Below are 23631 nucleotides of genomic sequence, written 5' to 3'. Positions count from 1 at the left end.
AACCTGCTTGCTGTTCTGTGTAGAGTTATAAAGTACTTTGGGAATAGATCTAATTCGTCTGGATGCAATGACTAACCATTTCAGACCACACGCCATTCTCCTGGGAATAAGATTCTTTGTTTGTCCATTTTCAGTGTGTGTCTTCTCATGCGCAACCGTTAAACAAAGAAACGATACTCTAGGAAATGAAACGTGGTCTGTTATGGGTAAATATTCACCGACAGCTTGTTAAGGATAGGCCGGAAAAAACATTCATGAATTGTTAGCTATATATATTGTTTCATATTTTAACGAAGAAAATTGAAAGTTAAAGCAAAGAAAGGAATGAGAGGGAGAGGGAGAGGGATAAAGGCTCGAAAATAATAGATTCTGAACTCTAGTCTTGCCCTAATTCCACAAATATATTTTTATCACAACCGTTATTTTTTATTTAACAACGTTTATCAGTATTCATACTCTTATCATTCCATCTACTTTCACTAACTAACACCGTTATGTGATCTCACTTAATTAGACTGATTTTAAATATAAATATTTACTTGGACGTTTTTAGAACAGTACAGTTTGTATTACGTTCAACACCTTCCAGATTTTTCTTCAAGTGATAAATTAATTTAATAACAACGTAATTATGGTAGGATACACGCGCACACACAAGTCTTTCGACCAATCAGACAGCGTAATAGTGTAATGTAACTACCGGTAGTTAGTTTGTTTTATTAGCCAATAAGCCTCTGATCAGATTAAGTTATCGATAATTATCTTCTCTCGTATGGAAGTTTTCGGAAAAAGGAATTTTTTCTTCCATAATTACGAGCGCCAGCAAATCCGTCAAGTATCTCAAATATGTCGTAATCATAATCTGTCAATAATCCTGCTTCTGCTACAATTTTATATTAACGGTTCGTGTTTTATTTATTGCCTCTCCTTTGCTTTGCAGTTTGATTTGCACGGTTTTGTTTGCAGTGTACTTAGCGCTTCGCTTCCTTTCGCTTTTGTTTTGTTTCGTTTCGTGTAGTTCTCTTCTCTTTCCTTTTATACTTGTCTTTTCTTTCGTTTCTTTTTCTCATCCTTTATCTTGATTTGCTTATCATCTTCCTTGCTTTTCTTTACTTAACGTTTCTTCACTTACCTTTCCTTTCCTTTCCTTTCCTCTCTCCTCCTCTCCTCTCTCCTCCTCTCCTTTCTATCAAGAAAAAGCATACCCATATACATTCAATCCCACATCCTCGCAGTCGATGCATATTATTGGTGCGAAATTTGTTTCCGACCTTCAAATCATCTTTTCTTTCTCTTCGTCTTCTCGTGATGAATCACACAAAATTCAACTAAAATCATCCCACGCCTATCTAAGTTATTTCAACCTTTTCTATTTTGCTTTCCGCGTCGTTGTCCTTGTATATGTAATGTTTATTCCTAAACCTTTTAAACTGAACATATTTTCGAATTTTCTTCGCTCCCATCACTTTTTTCTGCTGCCAAAGTGGCTAGTATACACTACACATAATGGAGACTTATTCTGGCTACAAGCTCTAATCCATCCAAATTTAAACCTTCGAATCGAGAGCTGCTCGATCTTGGGTTAAAAAGGGATACCTATCATAGGATTTTTTCTAAATAATCGAAAAGATCGAAAAAACTATTTGAAGCTTAAGATGACCAACTACATTGAAGGATTCAAGAAAATTCGTTAGTTCTCAGTCGGCTTACCTTAGGCAAATCAACTCGCCTTCAATCAACCGGACTCCAAATTCAACGCACACTTGTTTCTAAGAAATGCCTCTTTTTTAAGACGAACACGTTTAACTCTCAGGTCATTGGGTTGTGACTTTACAACGCTTTACGATGCCAGGTCGAAATTAGATCTTAAAACTAAATTTATATGTTTAAGCTTCTTACCCGTAGTATCGGTGGCGCTTCCCACCTCTTGCCGAGTGGAATGAGTAGATTTTGAGAATCGCTAAAACTGCGTGGAAAAATTTTTATAGGATGAAGGATGAATTAAGGTAAGTGACTGACAGAGATAAACCAATGATGAACGTTCAATTAAGCTTAAATCAACAGTGTTCAAAAAAGGGATAAGAATTAACATTACAATTAGGGTTTTAACTTTGAATTTCCCTACACGTTTCCACGCTTTCAAAGAAGAAGAAAAAAAAAAAAAAAGAAACGAAAAAAACGAAACCAATGACATCCCTTTACTAAAGGTACTAGAGGATGAAAAAAGATGATCATAATTAGTGGAAAATTGATTTGACTTGGATGGTCTGTTTTGAAGTCACGTGACTGGATGATAAGCCTATTTCATTCATATGCTAATGTCATATATTTTAGAGGATTTCCAATTATATTTCCTGGTTTTAGAAAAGCTTATCATATAAGTTACCAAAAACTAAAGATAACTGATATCACTTTGGCGTCACAATCTTTATCTGTCCTATTTTCACTGTATACGTGCTTTATAAATCTAGGTAAGGAATTTTTTTGTTTGTCTTTTTCGCCATCCCCTTCTTATTTTGATTAAAACAACTTTAATTCGATTTTCTAAATTAAACGAATAACGGAAACTTTACCTATTTCTCCCGAATATACAACCACGCAACAGGATCGACTTTGAGTGTAAATCCGCCTGTCAAATTTAGGGTCGGTAAATTCAGTCTTCCAGACCTTATTTTGTCCGCTTTTTCTCTTTTAAAATTGATTGTCATCTACCACAACTCAATCTCCTTCTATTTAGATCAATATTTTGATGTTTGCGTGTGACTCAGAACGGCTGTAATGACTGTTAAGTAAATAGCTTTTCACTTACTTTTTCTTATGTTGAATTGAATAATGTTTTTTTTCTTCTTCTATATACTAAGAGTTGGTCTTCATTCACAGAAAGCAATTGAATTTCGTAACACATTTTCCGGGGGGATGATGAGGATCGTAGAAAAAAATGGAAGCACAGGAGAACAAGTTATTCTATTCGCACAAGAATCCCACTCGCCACAATCATAATATTATATAAACCCTCAACCAACATAATCCAAATTTCCACAACAGACTCGTGATTTCACACAGTCAAATAAATTAACTCGCAAAATCTTTGCTCAAAAAATCGGTACCGTCATGTTTGTATTTCTTTTAAAATCTTGTTTAGACCTAACTAAACATCTCTCTAACAACCTGGTGTCCTTGAAATAAACGTTGAGAGCTTGATCCAAGCTAATAAAGATGTTCGCTATTGAGTGAATACATATCGGAAGGTTGGGAATCCAAATATTTGCATTCTTAACAACCGACCTATGACATCGTCATGCATAGTTTTCAGCGGCACTTGGAATTCGAGTCTCTTACGAACAAGAAACTCTTATTAAACTTTTTAAGATTTTATTCTACTTTCATTTAATAGTTGTTTTTTTTTGTTTTGATTTGCTTAGCTATAGCTTTAAGCTTCGATCCTTCGCTCTCAAAATCCCGCCTGATCCCTGTGGTTTTAAAATTTTTGGGCTTCCTTTGTCAAGGGCCAGGTCTCTCAGCTAAATTCAAGATGGTGGACACTTTCAAGTGTTTCTTCGCTATAATATCTGCAAGTTTTGATTAATATTTTCGACATTTTCAAGCTTTAAATGGCGGAAAGATCACCAAAAAGAAATCGGTGTTCACTTCCACATAAGGTAAGCTCACAAAATATGGATATGGAGTTGATGGCCACGCAAACGACTTGGAAAAGTTTCGGCCAACAGATCATTCACATTTTGGTTTGTACACATTCAAAGCAGTGGATAGAAAGACTTGAAGAGCAAAGTCTTATTTGAATATTTTCTACAATTTCATACTACTCTAACAGAAAGCGTTTTCAAAGTTTAAGATTAGATTAATTTTGTGGGGAAAACGTTCAAATGGGCTGGAATTTCTATCAACTGAGTCTTTATCGCAGCTTTATCTTGGTTTACTTTGTAATATTTGTAAATGAGACGCATAAGTAGAGCAGATAAAACCGTTTTTTATCTCTCGTTTAGATTTTCTTAAATTTCGTTTATTGAATAAAGTGTAATTTAATCAAACAATAAGAAAAGAGACTAGAAAGAGACAGATAGAATTCGCTCTGAATTCAGGTTAGAGCCACCTTAAAATTGCCAAGGCAACGACTAGTACGTATACTAAACTACTAAATCCTTTAACCCTGACGACACTTGAACTATATATGTTAATCTGGAGTCATTTATTTTGCAGTCAGTTTAATTCGCCACTAAGAGCTCCTTAATTATAACATCTAGTTGCCATGACAACCCGTCTGAGGCTTTTATTACTAATCTGATTTCTTTTCTAAGAAAAATCAGTTGTTTGTTTTGTACTCCAAGCTGATGGGATCCTAAGATTTTTCGGAATTTGATTTCAGTCCCTTGTACTGGCGACAGAATGATGCCGCATCTAGGATAGTGATTCCCGTTGACATCATAGCCAAGGATGTGTAGTGAATAGAAAACGTTCTAAAACGCATGAATAATCAATGAGCATTTAGACCTATCAGGTCCTTCAAATCCATCACGTGCATGGATCTTTATACCCGATAAAGAAACTCGACAATGTAAAAAGCCCGGGGGCGGTTTTGATTTCGGACCCAGGGGAAATCGGGGCTGATCGTGCTGATGAATAAGTGCTCACTGAACCGGAACACATAGAGAACTCTTGGTCAACAAACTGGAACGTTTAGAGAACTCTTTCCTATTCAACTGGAACATATAGAACACTGAGTTTTAGAAGCAATTTAGAAAATTCGTGGTCGCTTTGTATCTGAGATGTATCGGCTCGGATCTATATCTACCGATACAAAACCACCACTCATATTCTAAACATTATGTTGAAAGTACTGGACATGAAGAGATGAGCTTGAAGTACAGAATGATTGAATGAACGGGATCGGTGGAAAAATGGATGGATTAAGTGGATCGATGACTGGAGGGAACTAGTACGGATGGATAATATGGGCGGCGGATGATTGCAATTGGATTGAATGGAACGGATGGATGGATGAATAGATGGGATGGGATTAGATAGTTGGATTGTATGATGGATGCATGGATGGATCTCGAAGTTAAGCCTAAAAACAGAATTAACCTAATTAACAAACCTTGTTTATAAGTACTCCTTTAAACAACTTACAGACTAGATGCTAAAGCCCTGAAGTATTGCCGAGAAGTGCTATACTGTCTGTATAAAAAATGATTCAATCGAAATCCAATCATCGTCTCTGAGGCGACATAATATACTTATATCCTAGAAACCCTAATGCGAACACAGTAGGACTAACGAAAACAATCGAAAAAGTATCTGAATTCAAATCTTTTGAAATGAAGATTTCGGCGCACTGAGCTATGATGATTATGCCAAGTGTGATACAAATCCGTCAGCAAACTATTGAAAAAAATTCACAAAGCGTAACAAGCTAGCTAAATAGATCTCGAGCGTTAAAGTTACGTAAATCGATAGGACATCGTATAGTGTGACGTGAGCCCACACAGCTTTTAAAGTGTCCTTATCGCTATATCATCAGCCTATATCACCTTTAATCTCTAACAGCCAATCTCTACATGACTTAAAATATTTTTATGACATAAACTGGCTTACAAATGTCTGAGAGTCGAGTACATACCATATATCCGTGCAAAAGTTAACTAACAAAATTGTACAAATTAGTGCAAAGTCTACGGTCTACGGTCTACGGTCTACGGTCTACGGTCTACTCAGGTCTACTGAACTTCCTAATTTGTGCAATTTCTTAAAAAGTTTTTCTCGGATATATGGTATTCATTCTAAGTGAAAATTAATGTTTTTCAAAAGCTGCAGTAATAAATTTTGGATTAAAAAGTTCATTTCTCAAACGAAACGAAAAGAGAGGCAAGGCTTAGATACGAATGGTCGTTTGATGTCTACTTTCTGTCCATTGGCCTTAACCTTGGTTTTTCGCGATGTCACACAACGTATTTTAACAGGTTTAGTTTTATCTCTTTGTTGTCAACGCCATATCTCTCGATAAAAATAAAACCATAAAGATTTCCGATCCGAGGAAAAGACGGCCGGTGCTTTCTCAAAAAATAATTCCATAAGCCGGCAATTCACCGTACATTTACGACTTCCCGAACCGATTTGTCTGGCAAATTGTCTAATTTACGTTTAGTAATTCCGAAAAAAAGTAAGTCAGATAAAGATCGTTTAAATTTCTTTTAGTTCTATTCCTTTTAGCCGAGAAAATTCTATTGATTTTGAGATATTGAGGAAGTTAATTGGTGGTTCCGTTGGTGGTGATCCTTGAACATCACCACAGCCGAGACTAGCCTTATATAGTTGTGTTTAAGAGATCTTTTCTTACACGGTATAAAGGAATCTTATTAAGATATCGCCCTGATTGAAACCAATAACCAACAGCTGTTAATAAGACGATCTTTCGACACTTACCGAAAGAGGGAAATTCAGATTCAAAGCTTGAAAAATACAGTTAAATAAATTGGAACTAAATGAAAATAAAAGAATGTTCCTGCGTTTGGATGACAAAATTATTTTTTCGCGCGCGTAAGCTTGTTTAAGTCTTCAGCCATCTTTCGGATGCATTTCACATTTTTATGACGTTAATTTAGGAGTAGATATAAACCAATATAAATAAGAGTGTTTTTTTTCCCTCATTAAATCAGTATAAAAATAACTGAAATTCGTCTATTTTACTTGATGCATTGCCTACTTCAAGAAGTTGATTGTCTTACGGTGATAAATTAATGATTATTAACGAAGTCTGAGAGGGAACATGTTTTGGAAGAATAAAAACTATGCGCTCTCAGACTAACGATTTCCTTTCTCAACTAACCGGTTTTCTGAAAGTAAATCTGAGCGATTTTGTACGCAAAACCTTCGTAATTTAAACCGCTTGCTACCATTGTAGTTCCCAACACGCGCTTGATTTCAAAGCTTTGCGGATTGATCCGGAAAATAAAGGAAGCTATAGTTACTTATCATTTCTCTATTACATTGAATGGGGAAAAAAACCGGTGAAACTTCCGACTTCAGTCACGAAATCAAAAAAAAGCCTTTTTAAATCAAGCTAATACTCACCTTAAGATAGAAGCGATTCTTACGCCATGACCCAACGACCTCCAAAGTCTGGCTAAGAAACTTCGCGACGACAATGACTTTATAGGGACTAATTTCTATTTCTTAGATTCGAGAGATTTCTATTTATCTTTGAAGTCTAATTGTGAAAAACTCGCATAGGGTTATGCATAATCAAATCAACTCACCTTCAAATTCTTGCATTGATCCTTCTCTATCTTTTATCTATTGTAAGCTGAACTGAGAAGTGTCCACTAAAGTTATATCAGCAGGGAGCCTTGAAAAAAATTTCTTTTTTTCTAGTTTATGGTCATAGGTTAAATGAAAAGCTCGAAAAAATTTTCTATCGCTATAAATACATCCGTAGGAACTTTTCTAATCTAGCTTTCCTCGATTCATTAATCTCTGGGCTTGGAGAGTTCTATTTGCTTATACGGTTAAATTTACCGGTTGTCGGTGATATTTGATTGTCGATTCACTGATTCAATCGCGCCGAAGTTTATCGGAGACTAATATTCAAATGAACTTCTTGTTAAAGCAGTTTCCTTAATTAAAGTTTTAGGGATTTTCTGTTCGTTTTTTTTTTAATCATTTCTGCCACTGAAAAAAATGGATATTTCATCTATCAGTACACGTACACATGTATGTACAGAAGTTACACATTTTGATGACACCATGAAAGAAAATCAAGACATGAAATTTTAAAACCGAAAACTATGGACCCGAGGCTATGTGGATAATTTCTGAAGTTTTCAGAATATTTACAACCAAAACCTAAATATGAAATACACTCGATATCTATCTATGTTAAACTATTTCGATGTAATGAGTTTCTGTTGCTTGTGCCTTTAAAGAAATCTAAACTGAGCCCCCTTAAGATTTTAATTTATAAATGGTCGATAAAAATGTAATTTGCTGGTAAGATCATTCTTTTGAAGGTAATTGGTATTACAGCTATATCTATTTGATTTTAATTTTTTAAGGAAAAAAAACTTAACTGTTATTTAATACTTCAGTGCGAACCGTAGCATGGACTCGTTGTGCATGAACATTCTGTAGAGGTCGAGAAAGCCATACTTTTAGTTTTGTCGGCGTCTAAGAAGGCTCTTCCTCTGTCTTTCCTTATTGTTTCAATTAAATGACATTGAATAGTACTAAAATATTACCTTCACAGACGTACACAATGAAACACAGATGCCACAAAAAGAATCTTTCAAACCCAGATGTGGTACGAACCCACCTTTTAGGCGAAGGACTCGAAGGGGTTGCGGTCACGGAAGGAAATTCATTCATAAATTCGGGGTTAATTGATCTGTGAACCTAGAATGCAGTTTGTGCGTTCACAACTCCCTAAGAGGGTCATCGTGACTACAGCCTGAAGCTTTTCTGAAGTGTAGATTAAACGTCTTTACCCTCGAGAGAAGGGATTATTTCAGATCACTCGAAAATGACGAAAATGGTCCATAGGGCCCTAGAAATAATGGTGCACACTTCGTATCTTCGCTTACTTACCTCGAAAATTTATCCGCAGGCTATGCATCTTAAGCTGATACCAACCAAGAGGTCCTGTATGTGTGATAAACCTACTTGTCGCTTAACGCCATACTAAATTAAAACTGATCTAATTTTAATTGTGCAGGCGTTGGAGGATGATCTTGTTGGTATCAAGGCAAGCGACTCGAAAAACCTGCCTAATTAGAGACTTACATAAATAAATATTGACAAAATAATTCTCACAATTATCGCAACATCCATAAATTTATCGTTCGCAAAATTTAAAGGGTTAGTTTTGTTAGTTCAATTGTTATAGCCAGTTTCCCGACCTTGGGCCATTTTTTAGCGTTACGTGATCTGGCTGTATGAGAACAAGCACGTATTTTCCTGAAGTGATAATCATCTTGACCGGGTTTGACATTAAATTTGGCATAAAAATTTCAACTTTGCTATCTTGTACCAGAAATTTGTCATTTTGGATGGTCTTTGTATACAAGCAGGCGTCAAACTTTGTCGGATGAGAATTGATTTGGATAGAACATTGGGTTCAGATTCTGTTTTGTATCGTTTTCATCTAAGTGTAATTAAGATTTTCATAGCATTGTTGCTAAGAGTCACGTTATCCCGATTCTAGACAATATCTTGACTAATTATCTTTTAAACGGTAAAAATTATCAAAGATCATTAGATAATAATTAATTAGCTTTTCAGTTTGCAACTGAAAAGATCAAAAACAATGAGCTTGGGGCGATGTGAAATGAATTGATGATGAGCTGTGGGCCCATTAAAATGTGCGCACGCAGATACATTGATTCTAAACCAGTTACTAAAAAAATACTTCGGGCTTTGTTTATCATTTGAAAAAAAAAACACGGAAGGTTTGGGTCAAACGTCGAACTTCACATGAGCCGAACCTAATCATCAAAGAAGACCGTCTTGTCATCCATTGTTTCAATTAGGTTGAACCTTAGAGAATTAATACTTCTTAACACTGTCACTGTCTATACTGAGGCTTTGCACCATCACGTGCCGCCCCGATTACAAACCACCTATAGTGAACACAATCCAACATGGCTGCCATTCTTATTCCCTTAGGAATGATTACAAACCACCTATAGTGAACACAATCCAACATGGCTGCCATTCTTTTTCTCTTAGGAATGATTACAAACCACCTATAGTGAACACAATCCAACATGGCTGCCATTCTTATTCCCTTAGGAATGATTACAAACCACCTATAGTAAGCATCATCCAACATGGCTGCCATTCTTTTTCTCTTAGGAATGATTACAAACCACCTATAGTGAACACAATCCAACATGGCTGCCATTCTTATTCCCTTAGGAATGATTACAAACCACCTATAGTAAGCATCATCCAACATGGCTGCCACTTTTATTCCTTTAGGAATGATTACAAACCACCTATGGTGAACACCATCCAACATGGCTGCCATTTTTATTCCCTTAGGAATGATTACAAACCATCCTTAGTGAACAAAATCCAACATGGCTGCCATTCTTATTCCCTTAGGAATGATTACAAACCACCTATAGTGAGCATCATCCAACATGGCTGCCACTTTTATTCCTTTAGGAATGATTACAAACCACCTATAGTGAACACCATCCAACATGGCTGCCACTTTTATTCCCTTAGGAATGATTACAAACCACCTATAGTGAGCATCATCCAACACGACTGCCACTTTTATTCCTTTAGGAATGATTACAAACCACCTATAGGGTGAACATCAAGCAAAACGGAAAATATCTAATAACAACATTTGCACGACTTATTTCCTTAATAACCAGCCACCTGTTTTTGCTTTATTATATTATATCATATTTATTTTACTCTTAAATTCATGTCACGTCCTCATAAATTCTCATTGTAGGCTAGTTAAAAATCAATTATACCTACATCAATTTGGAAAGGAAATGAATGACTTAGAAGGCTTCCTTTACACCATAGATAATATCTATTAACTTAGGCATTTTGCTCGCAGCCGATTCAATCGTATTAACAGGAACCAATTTCATTTCTAAACAAAGTGTGGAGGCTTTGTTTTGTAGTGAGTTAGTTAATAGGATTCTTATAAAAGAATCTAATGAGTTTTGATAATTAAAATGTTCCCGTTTTAAAATCCTGCTTATTGGCAGATGTTTCAGAGGTTTAAAGCAATGCACTGGCCAGGATGAATCTAGTATGCGCGACGTAGATGCAAAGATTCTGTCACAAATGATACTAAATAAAGTAGAAATTCTTCAATATACAAAAATATTCTTAACTTTACTGAACACTTGGATTCTGTCTCAAATGATGCTCTAAATAAAGTAGAAATTCTTCAATATACAAAAATATTCTTAACTTTACTGAACACTTGGATCTTGATCCACTGGCCAAGATAAAACTAGTATGCGCGACGTAGTTGCAAAGATTCTGTCACAAATGATACTAAATAAAGTAAAATTTCTTTAATATACAAAAATATTCTTAACTTTACTGACCACTCGGATCTTGATCCACTGGCCAGGATGAAACTAGTATGCGCGACGTAGTTGCAAAGATCCTGTCACAAATGATACTAAATAAGGTAGAAATTCTTCAATATACAAAAATATTCTTAACTTTACTGAACACTTGGATCTTGATCCACTGGCCAGGATTAAACTAGTATGCGCGACGCTGTTGCAAAGATTCTGTCACAAATGATACTAAATAAAGTAGAAATTCTTCAATATACAAAAATATTCTTAACTTTACTGAGCCATTAATCGTACGGATCGGACGCCTTTTTTACTTTCTTAGTTTCCGGAAATGGAACAGACTGAGTTTATTTTGGGAATAAAGAGGGCTACCTCACTCAATAACTGGCAGCTTTCATCCATGCGATATCACGTTCGGTTCCTGGACTCGGCATCACATGAGTGTAGAGTTGGTTAAGTCGAGGATTTTTCTATTTCTGTCTCAAAAATTGTTTTCCCAAATTTCACACACTAAATTCCAATCCAATATCGATCTGAATCAAACCAATTGATCATTTTCTACTAATTCGCTTGGGTGTCTACTAAAACAATGTCTCCAAATCGAGGTTGAAGATATTTTAAAGCGCGCGCGCGTGCTGTGTGGAGTTATAAAGCATGCAGACTTTGGCAAAACACGAGAGAAGTGTTAGGAGAAGCACGACGCGTAACAGTTCGAGTGTTCTGCCAATCTCCAAGGGTTTTATAACTCCACACAGCACAGCAAACAATTTTTTTATTTCTTTTATAAAATACAAATTACAATAACCGATATTTTAGATAGGAATGACACAGACAAGTGAAAGTGCGCGCGCGTGCTGTGTGGGAGCTTACAACCAATCAGAACGCGAGATTAATAACATTGATTTCATAATGAACTTTATAAAATACAGTAAATACACAAACACATCGAGAACAACCTCTATTCGGAGCCATAGTTTCGTGGTCAATCAAGCAAATTCAGTAAAGACCATTAATATTCGATACACTAGTGCTAATATTCGATCCCTGACATGTTCGATGGCAATTCATTGTGTCGGGGTATTGATAAAATGATCGGGCATTATTTCAGAATAAAGGTGTATCGCTTACTCCTTGCAATGCACATGTAAACTCCCTTATCAAACTGTGCAGGAAAGTTTAGAGAAGCGCGCAACAATAAATATTAATAGTCAATGATATGATAATCATTATATGATATTTTAGAGAAAGCTTGTTTGCTACTATACCTGTACTTTGGAAAGAAAGCCGAAAAGTAAGACGATCTTGCTAGCAAACAGCTCTAGCTTTGCATCCAAAGTCTTATCTTGTCTGCCCCGCAACAATCACAACACCGAGCCCACAAAAAGCCAGGTGTTTTTAGCATTTACCACGGGCTATAAGGTTTATCGATAATGCCTTTATCAGATTGGCCGAATGTAGTTGATAATTATCGGACAACCAACATGGTTGGAGATTTTAAGGGGCTGCTCTTTTAAACCAGACATGCCGGTGTGGCTTGAAGTCATTGATTATTAAATATCAAAATATTTTGAAATGAGGGGATACTATTAAAACAATACAAAAACCTTTCACGTCTTTTCGCCTTTAAAAAAAGATATTTTGAACAGCCTTCTTGACGATTTAGTCTGGTGAAGGCAATAAAAGGTCTGAGAAGTGACATTCATGAGGGATTTTAGACCTCTTCTGTGGCACTTCACTGAATAGGAGCCATTCAGTTTAGACGTAATGTTCTCCCATTTTAGATGTCATTACCTTGAATGAGTATTATTTTTATTTTTAAGGGTTGCGCATGAGAAGACACACGAACATTGATACAACTCAAACAAAGTATCCTTTTCTTAAGAGAATGACACGTAGTGCAAGCCTATTATTTCTCTACTACTGATTTTACAAATTGTTCACTTTTTCATAATTTTTGTTTACAGTACTAGAACCGTTTTTTCTCTCTATCGCTCGGAAATTACACGCCATATCTTAAAAAAAAGTAGTTTTTAATAATGTCATTTAAATCCTAAAACAGAATTTTAAAATGTGACGTCATGACTTTGTGAATAGCTTTGTGAATCTATGATCACGGCATCTAGTGCGCATGTCATCCATGCTACGAAGGCCATTTTTTTGTACCAACGTCCTATGCCGTTTAAACAATTTTTAATTAGAAATTGTCCGGCTTGGCTAGTCATAGTCTGTTGCCTGTTTAGCAATAAATCCATAGTTTGATCTTAAAAGTAAGTGAGAAATGTACGGTTTTTGCTTTGCAAAACGCTTCCCACATGGAATAGAGAGAAAATGGATAATAATGCCTCGGCAACGCAGTCGAAATATCAGGTCTGCTGGTCATAGCAAGGGGCTAATCATCTACGGTCTAGGGGCAGATTAACCTCTTCCTCAGGCTTCTGCCGAGCTTTCTGATCAGTTTGTAATTCCTCCCGGGATAGCGGTGTTGGTGCCGAAATCTCCAGCGTAGCCGTAAGTCCATACGACGGTTCAGCACTCGATGTCTGGAAGTATGGTTCTGGTTAAATTAATCATTAAAAAAACACACACATACCAAAATATCAAGGTCTCTCTATAGAAGATAAACTATTCAAAATGACTTTTCAGAGGACACATGAGTTGTTAGAATAAGGAGAAGCATAGGAGAGAACCAACTAAAAACTCTACTCGCATATGACAAAAAAACAAAAACAAAAAAAAACAACAACAAAAACAATCGATTTATGCAAATAAAGCAAAATACAAACAATGACGTAAGTGGAAATCTCCATATATATCTTTGATTAGCTAAAAATATATAGTACGCAATCGATCTAAAAATAGTTCATGGGAAACGACAAGAAAAAGAAATCTGTTCCCCATTTAATGGTTTAATATCTTTTTATCAACATCTTTCATTTAGTGAAAATATCAATAGTCAACACCGCGGCACTAGAGTCTAATATTCTTATCTTTGATATGAATAGCCCATGGCTAGAGTATCTGTACGACTCGAGTTTCGAGCGAAAAAGATTATTTAAAGGATATTATATCGATGCCCGAGGGTAAGTTGCAAGCGGAGAGAGTTTTTTTTGTTACTTTATTATGCTGCTATAAGTCCACGCTAGAGTGGAGAGTCTACACACCGAGTCTACGCAACGAGTAAAACTTTGCTATGTTTACTTTGAATCCCTTTTTGCTGGGATACCTGTGGTATACCAGCTATAAAATGCTTTTTTTTCTGATTCCTGCTCCACAAATTGAACAAGTTGCGCAATAGTACCCAGGGGTCTTCAGGAACTTACCCAGGAGACCTTTTCGGGTATCTGCTCTGGGTTTCACATCCATATAACAGATGTCAATCAAAGTCACTATGCTGTCAACGGACTAAGAGAGGGCGGAGCTAGCAGATCATGTGGCAGAGGTTTTTGTCTACGCATGCTCTATTTCGTTGACCGCCGTAATTCAAGACAGCCGAACTAGAAATATTTATCTATCAATTTCGTAAACAAGGATTTCAAGCCGAGAAGAAAGCGATGATTCCCAAGCGATGATTTCTAAGGATTTTTAATGAACTTCATGAGCAACTAGCTTGTTTTGGTTAACTCTTCATGATTCATCTACTCGAACAGTATTTTCTGCAAGAACGAGCGAAGATCGATGAGGAGAACTGAGGGTTTCCAGAGTCAGAATTACGATAAGCGATAGTAAACGAATCCATTCGGCATGACTCGTTATTCTCTTGAACTTGACAATATAGATATTCTTATTGCCAATATTAATGTATTTAACTGTTTTGGCTTCAAAGTCTACTCACAAAGGAACATGAGGTACATAGCAATATTTATTTTCAGATTCTATTTGATTTAAGAATTAGCAAAATAAATAATTTGCTACGCACATTCCAGGGTTTGATCTTTGCCGTTCGAAGCGTTATGATCTCCTTTAATTTTTCTTCAAAAAGATGGTGATCCATTAAAAAATATCGATAAATTATAAAATGTAAAGCAATCATGAAAGAGACCTTGAGCAAATATTAGCCTGTATTTACGCTTTAAAGCATTTTGATTTTAAAGCGAGCTTTACAATTTTTGTGCGAATCAGTGTACGTTTATGGGCGCGACATAATTACGTATGCCAAAATCCGGACCGGAACTGGAATTGGATTTCCAGATTGAGCTGTTCGATGCGATGGCTTTCATGAGTATGGCATAAATGCTCTGCCTACAAACGGCTTTCAACACTGTCGTTCGAAATTTGCTACTAATGTAAATATATTCCTTAATGCGGTCAAAATTTCATTTCTTTACATTACTTCTCTAGATGTGCAACCTTTCCAGCAATCACATCACATATTTCAATGTCATGCAATATCTACTTTATCAGTAGTTTTGGAAGCTCAACCAACTAAATCCTCCATGCATTTTGAAACCAGGTACTCCAGGTCCTCCAGGTATCCCAGTGTACCCTGCCAACAGGGGCTTGTTTTCGTTAGTTTTTTTTGATACTTTATTATGCTGCTATAAGTTTATACTAGGGTACATACTATATATCGAATAGAATTTTCTGTGAATCACTTGAATATATATTGATGATGGAAATGGATGATCTTGATTCAAATCTAACAAACGAGTTAAATTATTGTTATGGATCGATAAGATCTTGGTTGGATTAATGTCGAAAATTATTCACACGTCCTCAGAATTTCATTATAATATTAGATAAACGATGTTAATGAAATAGTTTCAGGTAAAATCCTGAGAGACACCAATCACGCGGTTTATGTGTATAAATTATAAGTATAAAAAGAAAGAAAGAAAGAAAGAAAGAGAGAGAGAGAGAAAAATGCAATGGTTATCACTAATCAGCACCGCAATTACAGCAGTGTTGCTGCATAAGTTTGACACTCACCAATCCTTTGGGATAGAGTCCATTTGAAAGCTGTGTATTTCATAATCAATTACTCGAAGCCTTAAAATCGAAGCATAGGGCTTTATACATAGAATACTTTCCTCTTATAGTTTTCGGATATAGCTAGTAACGTCTATGCCTGAGTACGATTCATGCAAATCTCTTTTGCCTTTTCGTAATTTGTTTGAGTCGCTCGTGTGAGTCCGCATCAATAATCTTTTTTGCCTTGGGCGTAATAAGAATGTTTTCCCATTACAAACCACTTGTCATTCTCTTGAGAATAAAATTCTTTTTTGAGTTCATGTGTCTTCTCATTCGAAACTATCAAGGAAAGAAATAATATTCTAGGGAATGACTCGTTGCTACGGCCGAAATAGTAAAACATTATTGGACAGATCTGTTTTTGTGAAATAAAGATAAGTAAGTATAAGAGTCCTACCATAAATTAAAAGTATGCCGCAAGTATAATGCGAAAAAAATAAAAATAAATAAAAATAAAATTTTGAACAAAGTCATGACACGTAGACAGAGAATGATGTACTTTGTGGCTCCTTAAAAATTTGCAGCCGGAATCCAGATTGTAATAGACTGAAGAGGAGATACCTCGGCGACTTTGGCACCACCTCTTATATTTAAGGATTGCTTTACCCATACGAATATGTGTTGGTAGTCCTATGGCGAATGAAGACGTTTAAAATAGAAGCACAAATGTTACCTATCTTGTTGCTTTTTGAAAATAAAAGGAAATCGTTTGAAAACAAATGAGAAGGTCGGCATGTATGCGCACCAAAGCATAAAGGCCGATTTACACGGTACGATTTTCCCTCACAATTGTCGCGCGCGATATTTTCACAACAGGAATTGCTTTGTGTAAATTGACTGTACGACTTCCTTACGACTGTACGTGGCAGCTAAAACGTGCCGTAAGCAGTTGCGCGCGGCAGTTGTGAGGACAAATTGCAGTACTACCGGTTTATAGAAACAATATCAATCATTTAACTGACACGAATGCAAGAAAAAATAAAGGACCTTCCTCAAGATTATCTCGAAAGGGAGGCTAACATGAGAACACAAAAGAAATCACATTTTTTGGAATGGAATTTGTAGCTTTTTTGTCTTCCCATGTTAGCCTTGCATTAGAGAGAATTGTGAGGAGAGTCGATTGCCATCTAAAACGTCTTAAGCATAGCAATTTTAAAGGCATGGCATAGTGTTTGCCCTCGAGGTCTCCACTTAGATAGTTTATTAATCTGTTTTTAACATATGTAGCTCCTTTTTAGATGTAACCGTCAAAAACGAATGGCACTTTTTCATCAAGAAAGCTCAGTTATATGTGCTTGTTGAATGAGTGGGAGGGCCGTACGGGAAAATATTTGGCTCGAGGTGATGCCGTACGTACCGAGCGCAGCGAGGTCTGTACAAATGACCGAGAGTCGAATATTTTCCCGTACGGCCCGACAGATACGGGTCATATTATATAAATTTTTTTTTTCAATACAAATATCATTTTGAAATACTAGAGTGAAATATACGCTCTCATTTACAACGATTAACTTCGATTCTATCAAACTTTGTCTTTTAGATCGTGTTTTTAGATAAACATGAAAAGTTATCTTGATCGAAAAAGCGATGACGTCAAAAACCATATATGTACACTTTCAAAATAATTTGTTGTTGTTATATTATTTCATTAAATTGCATTTGATGAGTGTTTACTCATCTTTACTTTGTCAGATGATTTCGATTTTGCTAAAAGCCTTTTTCGGCTTTTCTAGTTAATCCTGCGAATAACCACTTCAATACTTGATAAAGCCAGGGAGGTGAAAGGCTTTATCAACGGGGTGAGAGACATGGCAGCAAAAGTCCTTTCTAGCTCAGCGCTTGACAATAATTTTGGCGCGAAAAGTTTAGAGATGTCAAAATCGGATAGTTAATAAAATATCCATGACATGATAAAACTTGACAGAATGGCTTGGGTTTGAATTGTGCAAATAAATACATATATATCTCTTAAAACCGTATGTTTGTTGAGGTTAAGCCAGAAGAAGAAAAAACAATGCATACTAGATGGAATTGTCTGGTATAAATTTCACTTATATCTAAAACAAAGGCGTTAAAGGTATTCCTGTCGAAACGATTGATCGTAAATCAAATGTTAATAAATGAAACTCAAGTAGGAGGTTTGAGAGCGAAGGAAAATACGTCTTAATTGAGAATTGAACCCAGGGAGGTTAATTGAATGACTCAGAGGTATGTAAGAGAGAAGTTGAGAGCATGTTAGTGACTGCAATTTTGAATGAAAACTTATGATGATTCAAAGAAGAAAAAATATAGAAACAATTAAAGACAAAAGAAAAGACAAAAGAGAGAAAGAGAGAGAGAGAGAGAGAGAGAGAGAGAAGAAAAAACAAAAGAGAGAAACAAAAAGGAAGAAAGGACAGGAAGAGAAAAGGAAGGAGAGAAAGAGAGAGAGAAAGAGAGAGAAAGAGAGAGAGAGAGAGAGAGAGAGAGAGAGAGAGAGAGAGAGAGAGAGAGAGATGTCTTTTATTTAATCTCGGGAAATTTCATCAATGTACAAATTGGTTTTCATGAAAACCGAGTTCATAGGTAATATATATAAAAAATTAATAATAACGTTAAGAATATATAGACAGATTTATGAAATAAATTCTCATCTACCCCCCAAAACTATTATAGTAATTAAAGTGTTAAGGACCAACAGACGAAAGATTCCTCTTAAAAGATTTTAAATTATTGGACAGTCTGACACTTTGGGGTAACGAGTTCCACACTTTTGCACCGTCATAAGAGAGAGCTCTTTTTAAAAACTCAGTGCTGGGTTTCGGTAACTTTAAGCACTTCTCTCTACCACGAAAATCGTAGGTATTTTCTTGAAAATAAAAGAGTTCCCTTACAGATTTTGGTGCAAGTGCATTTAAAGTCTTAAACATCATTATTGCTTTATGCTCCTTTCTTCTTCTTTGTAAGCTTTTCCAGCCTAAAGAAGTTAAAATATCACTAGATCTGACATCGTAGCTGCTTTTTGTTATTATTCTTGCAGCTCTATTTTGCATTTTTTGCAATCTTTCAGCAGACGTTACTGGTAAATTATCCCATACCACGTCACAATAGTCAAACCAAGGTAAAACGAGAGCCTCATATATGGTAATAGCTGTCTCCAAGGGGATGTAATCGCGGACTCGTCTTATGCCACTCAATCCAGAGGATATTTTTTTACAAATGTAATCAATATGAGCAACCCAAGACACCCGTTCGTCAATCACAACACCCAGAGTTTTTGCTGTAGAGACTCTAGTAATTGGTTTGCTATTTAAATATATGTGTGGTTCGGAGGTAATTTTTTTCAATTTATCGTCAGAAGCAATAAACATGTGCTCTGTTTTAGCTGAATTTAAGCTAAGTTTGTTAGCTTTCAACCAGTTATGAATATTGGAAATATCAGCGTTCACCTCGTCAAATAGAGTCTTTTGTGATGTGCCACAAGTGGTGAGACTTGTGTCATCAGCATACATTCTAGCATTTGAAAATTTGACACTATTTGGCAGATCGTTTATGTAAATAATAAATAATAATGGCCCAAGGATTGAGCCTTGAGGGATGCCGCAATCGAGTGTTCTAGAGCTAGATAAGGTATGGTTTATGTAGCATCTCTGACTACGATCTGTGAGGTAAGATTTGAAACACTTTATCGACTCTTCTGCAATCCCATAATAGTATAATTTGTGGAGAAGTATGGAGTGATTTACTGTGTCAAAAGCTTTTTTAAAATCTAGGAAAGTGACACAGTTCAATTTACCTTCATCCATATTGGTAAGCCACTCCGTTGTGGCTTCTAGGAGTGCAGTAGTAGTCGAATGAAGCGGTCTAAATCCCGACTGCTTTTGAGAAAGTAAATTATTTGAGTTTAGATACTCATATAACTGGTTAAAAACTATTCTCTCGAAAATCTTAGCAATAGTAGGTAAGACCGAAATGGGACGGTAATTATTCAAATCATCTTTGTCATTAGCTTTATGAATTGGCGTAACTTTCGCAAGTTTCAAGCCGTTAGGAAAAATCCCTTTATCAACTGATTGATTGAATAGCTTCACTAGTGATTGACTTATTACTGGTGAAGCAATCTTGATGAAATGAAAAGAGAGAGAGAGAAAGAGAGAGATAATGAGAGAAAGAGAGAGAGAGAGAGAGAGAGAAAGAGAGAGAAAAAAGAAGAAGAAGAAGAAGAAGAAAACCAACAGAAATTTATCATTCATACCTTTTGATTTCCTATATACATACCCTATTTATATCCAGGTTGTACCTCCAGTTTTTAAAACGTCGAAAAAAACGATTTTTCGTGGTTGATATCCTTAGCCTTGTCAGATTACGACAACTTGGTAGCTATTAGCTCCTTGAGATTTGTCTCCAAGTAGATTGACGACAGGGGTAATTACTGTAGTACAGACAAAATGAATGGACAGGTGATGTGAATCACTATAGAATTCATAATTAAATATTAATGGCATTAATAAAATTCAAATATACAACACCGCTAAATTGATTTACTCAGGATACTGAAACCACATTGAAATAATTTAGATATTTTGAACGCGTTTTGCCATATTGAAAGATATGAAACGTCGCCGGAACCGTTGATCAAAATGCCCAGAGGTTTATTGCTAAGTCGATATTAAATATTTGAACAGCAGTTTGCACCTAAATTAATTAATTAATTAAAAAAGAAAGAAAGAAAGAAAAATTAAGTCTGTTTTGTAAGGTGCTCAGTTTTGAATTAACTTGCTTCAGTTTGATTTACCCTGGAGAGAATCCAGTACGATATCTTAATCCTACTATGCTAAAAGAAAAGAATTGAGAAGTTATAGTACAATGGTCTCGAACAACCCTTATGCTTAGATTATTTTGCAAGGAAAGAGCCCTAAGGCTGATTGTCTATTATCTGGGCTTTGCATTTTAAAGGAAGCTAAGGCGTCAGTGTTTTTCCGTTCGCTGATAAATAAATAAAATGATGAATTCGGGTTTAGAAGCCTAGAATTGTAACGCCTAATTTTCATTCTGCTGTAGAGCTTTTATTTTATTTTGTTCTATTTATTTTTATTCGTTTTTTTTAAGCGAAAAAGCAGAGCGCGTCGCAAAAAAAAATTTAAAAAAATGCGTTGTTAAGACGGCAGAAAGGCTTAATGAGGTTAAACACACGAAAAACGTTTATGTGAGAGCGGTTTTTGTTGCTTGAAAACGGGTGAAAATTAACAGGATGGCAGTTTATTATAAAACAACACGTTAATAACAAGCCAATATACATGTATATTGAAAATAGGCTAAAACCTGGTCGCTTTGGCAACCATAAATTCAATATTTGCGATGGAAAATATTCGAAAAAGATATTTTGAAAGAATTGGGAGAGGGCAGAGGGCAGAACAGATTAGCTCTTTCCAGCATGAAAATAATTCCTAAACACGTTGCACTTTCACTGCCTATTTTTCCTTGCAACACAAAATCGAAAGAAAAATAGTGAAAAAGGAGACATAAAACTCACAAGAAATCCCCATAAGCTTCTTTGGCAGTCCGTGCGATCCTTTCTCTCTGTCCTTCAGTTCATGCGTTTTCGAATTTCCGATGTCATTAAATTTTCGCTACTGATTTTTTCAAATGGAATAGAATCAAATTGATTGAGTCAATAGACTACAAGTCGTGAAGAATAAAACGGCATACAGCTAGTAGCTCCTGCACGTTTTTAGCTTAAAATGACTTTCTGTTATGAGTTAAAGCTTTCTTTGATATGTTTTTAATGCAGCAAATCGCAATTACCTTTTAAAACCGCGACACTAGGAATCGCATTTCCGAGAGCCTTAATTTTAAAATTTCCATGGAGCGTGATTCATCCTAACACCCCGATTCTGACGCCCTATTAGAATGGCCAGTTTTTGGCCATGGACAAACACAAGAACTCTGTTATCCTCGTAGATTAAAATCAGTTGATGTAAAGCCAGGTAATTTAGATACGAAATTTGAATAAAAAAAATTAAAAAAAGAAAAAAAGAAAAAAAGAAAAAAAAAAAGAAAAAGAAAAAAAAAGGAAAAAAAAAATCCAACTTTCTTCAAATTGGATAAAGAGATTAAAAGAGAGCAATCCCTTAACGATATTCTAGTCATTCTAAAAGAAATATATGATCTCCTGAATGAAATCTGCACTCCTTCAGTAGACCAGAGGGCAATCGGTATAATTTGTTTGTTTACATCAATATTTGCACGTAAGTTGCACACACGCTCTATGACCAATGGTTGCCTATTTAGTCACTGAACTGAGTGTCAAAAGCACAGAAATTTTATATGAAATCATAAAAATAATTCTAATGAAATCATAAAAATAATTCTAATGAAATCATAAAAAAGCTAGTATCACATCGAAGCCGCCCTATTCTCGATTTCTCGCATTTTCGACACAAAGCTGATCTTAGCTTTTAGATTTGAATAGTTCTTTTTGGTTAAACAATAAATAAATAACTTTAGGATTATTTATCTTTTATTGTGATTTTTTCTTTTTTTCTTTCTTTCTTTCTTTCTGGCTTTTTTTCTTCTTCATATATAAAAGTGCATTCATTATTAACATAACAAACAAGTGAAAGTTCCGTTAAATCGGAATCATGTGTAGCGAGGTAGGAAACATGACTTCTAAAAAACGTGTCCACTAAATTTTCTCATGTTATTTTTAATGATAACATTTACCAGATGTTAATTTAAGGCGTTAACGTTCACGTGAATTTGGTAAGGCTTATTGTGAAGAATTTCAACCATTATCTTTCAATAGTCCAATTCCGAAACATGCTTCGCTTGTCACGTACAAAGATCTCAATGCGATGCTTCGTGCATTATAAATGTTCAATGATTCGTAAAAGGAGAAAAGAATAAATTTAATTTAGCACGTAGCCTTGTACTAAAACCTTTGTGTGTGACTCGGTTTTTGCACTCATTCTTAAAATTGAATTATTCACTAAAGACATTCAATTTATCAAATAAAAATAAAAATATATTGGATTTAACTATGGTTGTATACTGTCATTTGTTTCAGTGATCCTTTGCATACATTAAATATTCTGCCTGCCATAGAATCCGATCCTTACTGAGAGGGGTCCATAGTATCATAACCGAAACGTCCTTTAGGCCCCGTCCACACGTATCCGGAAATTTTTGTATCCGCAAATTATTTTTTGCGGACACGAAAATGTTCGCGTCCACACGCATCGTATTCGAATCGTTTTCACCGTCCATGCGTATCCGTTTTCGTAAAATTTGCGGACACGTGTGGACGCAACCCGTATCCGAAAAAAGAAATTTCGGATACAAAAATTTGCGGATACGTGTGGACGGGGCCTTAGTTTATGCCCGACTACATGTACAGTTACACATTTTTTTTGAAGGGAGTAAAACCGGAGAGCTAGAAGGCGAGGCTTCGAAGCACAGGAGAAGGGAAAAAAAACGAACGTACAGCGACGGGGGAAAAGAAAAAAGAAAGTAAAAGAAGAAGGAGAAGAAGGAGAAGAAGAAGAAAGGACGCGAAAAAGGGAAAAAAGAAAAAAGAAAAAAGTTAAAAAACAAGAAGAAAGAAAGCAAGAAA

General features: G+C 35.6%; 1 protein-coding gene across 6 annotated transcripts in view; it reads right to left on the bottom strand.

Annotated features, from left to right (window-relative positions):
• The window catches only part of LOC116306585 (melanocyte-stimulating hormone receptor), a 31109-nt gene that overhangs the window by 4629 nt on the left and 2849 nt on the right, over positions 1-23631 (bottom strand). The window contains exon 2 of one of the 6 annotated variants that reach the window (XM_031716663.2): positions 20298-20451. The gene's annotated coding sequence lies outside the window, so the exon portion shown is untranslated. Of the gene's footprint in view, positions 1-1710; positions 1871-1899; positions 2160-8252; positions 8552-8598; positions 8781-12337; positions 12404-20297; positions 20452-23631 lie in introns of those variants that run through there. The other 5 variants (XM_031716665.2, XM_031716661.2, XM_031716660.2 and 2 more) reach the window with 5 other exon arrangements.

This window comes from Actinia tenebrosa, unplaced genomic scaffold, assembly GCF_029948245.1.
Source record: "Actinia tenebrosa isolate PJP-AT-01 unplaced genomic scaffold, QUT_ActTen_1.0 PGA_scaffold10__47_contigs__length_13832649, whole genome shotgun sequence".
NCBI classification, from domain to species: Eukaryota; Metazoa; Cnidaria; class Anthozoa; order Actiniaria; family Actiniidae; genus Actinia; species Actinia tenebrosa.
The sequence above is the reverse complement of the archived record's forward strand: the minus strand, read 5'-3'. Positions and strand labels throughout refer to the sequence as shown.